The following is a 3,578-nucleotide window of genomic DNA, read 5'->3' on the forward strand; positions in this document are numbered from 1 at the left end:
TGTTCCTGTGTTCTTCCTACTCCTGATACTGATGCCTGGCTCTGCATGCTGTGACCCTATCTTCTGTAGCCAAAGGATGGAATCAGTCTTTTAGAGACATGTCACACTTCCAAAAGCTTTTGATGATTTTTCAAGGCCACTGGATGGTCAGTTCACTTAAGGAAAAAAATCAAATTGTAACACCTTCTGCATATTCCCAGGCTAAGAAGAACAACATCTTCTTACATAGATGTTGTTTTAAATGGCAACAACTATGTAAGAACAGCTGAAACAATGGCAAAATTATTCACTGGAGTGCCATAAACTGATGCAGACAGACCTTGGAAATTATATTACAGTACTTATGGCTTCCTGAAAGAGATGTTATCATCCTTCTCCAGTGGATTGTTCTTGCCTTTTCTTTTGCAGCAGAACGATATTCCTCTCCTCTGAGTATTGATCTTAAGGGAGAGGATGTGTCTTGACTTTAAATCTGAACTATAGTAGTCAAACAAAGCAGAGAAGAACTGGGGATCCTCCCAATTCTTCCCAGGAATAAACATATCCACTGCCTTAGGAAAGGAGAGTTTTGGAGGGAAAAGGTCTACCCTTACCAGGAGGCTGTTTCAGAAGAGGGCGGTTTCTTTTCATAAGAGCAGAAGAAGCTTTCAGCAAAACTGTTGACAAGGAAAAATGTTTTTCAGCATTTTGTTAAAGTATATTTAAAACTGGAAAGTTTGGGGGTTTTAAATAATGTAAACATTTCTAGGAGAATAACAGTATATTGGTGTAAATTATGGTGAACTTTCACTTATGGAAGTATTTTTTTACTATGGGTTAGTAAAAAATAATAGATTCAGAAGCAGTTATTCAGTTGATCTTATTTTAATAGTGTGTGAGTATGGAATATAGAATATAGATGATAGATCAATCTATATCAGTTAATCTATATCAGCCTATAAGCATGTCTGAGAACTGCTGATCAAATTCCCTGTTCTTTTCTGTGATGTTTCTAACATATGCTAACTCTTTTTCAATCAATAAAAGAGTGTAGGATCAACAGTGATAAAATAGTGTGGGATCAACATATTAAGCAATATGATAGTAGTAATAATTCACCTTCAGACTTCACACCATGTCCACTAAAATCTGTGACAAGCTTCCTGTTGACACCAGTGAATGGTGGACAAAGCCAAAACGGTTTGAGTTGCTGATCTGTAGAAGAGACACACACACACACACACCCCTAACGGTCTCTAGAAAACAGCAAGCAAACCAATTTTTAAGTCCTTCAGGGTACAAGAGCAGACAAGAGGTTGGCCCCACTCTGTTACCTGCCATGAGATCTGCAAGATGGCACTCATTGTGCAGGAGGAATTTAAAATCAAGAGCCATAGCTAGGAGAGGAAGAGAAGTATATGTCTGACATTTAGACCTTCAAGATATGTTGAACATAAATGTGTGTATGCACATATGGCCAATTTAAATGCACAGAACTGCCTCACAGCTCTGGCTTCAGCTCATCCTCCTTAATGCAGTACAGACCTTCTACTGGAGAAACTTGAGATCCAAACACCCCTGAGCAGAGGGAGGTCAGCTCTCAGCCTTTCCGTTCAAGCCAGGTGAGACCAAAAGCCCCGATACACACTGCAGAAGTCTGGGTGCAGAGACACCATTGTGTCTGAGGTATAAGTGTGTCCCTGTTCCACAAAGTGAGCAGTTTGTCCTTGCATCCCCAGCCACCAAGAGCCCCACTGAGATAAAGGGGGTTTGGCCACGCCTGCAGAGAGAGGGACAGAACTCTTTAACGGCACACGACAGTGACTAGCCACAGCTTGTGCTCATTTCAACAGCTGAGGCTTTTTTAGAAAAGGATTAAGAGTGTCCAAACCCCAAACAATGTGAGGGCCTGCTTCAATACGCCTGGGAGATTATTCCAGCTGTATGGGGCCGGACACCTAAAAAAGCAAAGCTTGCCTCCCATAGTTAGTGGAGCTCCAGACACTTGGACATGAATAGCTTGGTTTAAGCAGAGGGCAGACTGGTAGCTAGTGCTAGATAAAAGGATACAAAACAGCACTGTAAATAAGAAGTGAACAATTATAAACCTTAGAAATACCCTTCAGGAAACCCATAGCTGCTGGATCTTTTGTTCTCCTTACAGCTTTCCATCCTGGTGGTTTTTTTGGCTTTTTTTTTTTTCTTTTTTTTTTTTTTTTTTTTTTTTTTTTTTGCTTTTTTTAGAACAAACCCTGGCTGCATATACAGCACAGCCTGCTGCAGCCAGGACTGGAGGCCACGGGAAGCAGTGGTGCCTCTGGCTGCTGTTCTGGCAGCCTCCTGAGCCAGGGACAGGGAACTCGCGGGGACAGCGTGTTCCCTGCTGGCTGCACTGGAAGCTTCAAAACATGTTTATGTCGAGTCAGCAAGAACTGCCCAGATTGGTCATGCCACTGCTCTCTCTCCCTTTCCAGGCTATTGGAAGGAGCTGTGTAAAAGTCCAAGCCCACATTTAAGTCTGTTTCAGGTGTTATCTTCAGCTGGGTCCTGCCTGCCCAGAGTCACTTACCCACCATCTCACCAAGGCACCCAGGTCACCTGAAGGTGAAGGGCAGACAGGGCTGCCTCTCTGGCCCTGTCCCTGCTCTGTATTGGAAAGGGCAGCTCTCCCTGTGCTCCAGCAACTGGGCAGAACTCAGTGCCATTTGATATCAAACCCTTCCACACTCACAGCACAGCCAGGCAACAGCAGACAGTGTGTCCTAGTCAGCTGAAAAAGGTGTCCTCCTCCTTGATCTTCCACAGACAGGATGCAGCCCCTGTCAAAGGCTTAAAGGGACACCAAGTGCATAACTCAAGTACATCTCTGAGGCACGGAGGTGCTGTGTGGGGTGCCCTGCAAGAGGGGACCATGACAGCTGCAGCAGAGCATGTCAAGTACTCGGTGGAGTTTCAATCAGCTGGAAATTAAAGCAGGAGAGAATTGGGATACAGAGACCTCCAGCATTCAGCTCTCTGCAGCTGTGTCGGGGTCTCTTGGATGCCTCCATCCAGGCTTGCTAATGCCTGTCTGCCTGGGACAGGCATACTGTATGAACCAATGGCCATGTGTTAATAAGGAACACAATTCTGTCCCCTCTTTTATAGCATGTTATAAAGTGGACTTTCTGTGAATATTCTTGCTCTTTTCTTCCTGCACTTTCTTCCTCAGACCTTAGCAGTTATTTATCTATACTTCGTAACCAACCAGTAATTTTTATAAGGTTACCAGGAATAAGTTAAGATCCCTGTCCTGGATCAGAGCTGTCTGGATGCAACCCCCTTCCTTCCCACAAACAGCCAGCAAGCTTATGGCTATACTGAGGCAGTGCAACTCCGCACTGACAGTTACTATTGACATAAAATAATTCAGTGCTTATTGCAGTACCAGCAGCCTGAGCAGCCACATCAATTGCACTGTTACAAAGCTAAAGCCTGGTGCGACTCGGGCAGAAGGCTGATACCAGCATCCCCAGTCAGCCCCAGCTTGAAAGAGCACAACTGGATGGTTTGTCAGTGGTATAAAGATCATCACATGCCCACTGTCCTAATTTCAAATT

The 3,578-nt window shown here is 44.2% G+C and overlaps 1 long non-coding RNA gene across 2 annotated transcripts; it reads right to left on the reverse strand.

Moving 5' to 3' along the window:
- Positions 1-241: 241 nt before the first annotated feature.
- On the reverse strand, positions 242-2,650 carry LOC137483575 (uncharacterized). Of its 2 annotated transcripts, none has more exons than XR_011004553.1 (3): positions 2,549-2,650; positions 1,099-1,194; positions 242-656 (listed from the first exon to the last, which is right to left on the reverse strand). It is a non-coding gene; the product is annotated as an uncharacterized lncRNA (long non-coding RNA). The 2 variants fall into 2 exon arrangements; XR_011004562.1 differs by lacking the exon at positions 2,549-2,650 and adding an exon at positions 1,314-2,116.
- Between the last annotated feature and the right edge of the window lie 928 nt (positions 2,651-3,578).

This window comes from Anomalospiza imberbis, chromosome 1 (assembly GCF_031753505.1).
Source record: "Anomalospiza imberbis isolate Cuckoo-Finch-1a 21T00152 chromosome 1, ASM3175350v1, whole genome shotgun sequence".
In the NCBI taxonomy this organism is placed as follows: domain Eukaryota; kingdom Metazoa; phylum Chordata; class Aves; order Passeriformes; family Viduidae; genus Anomalospiza; species Anomalospiza imberbis.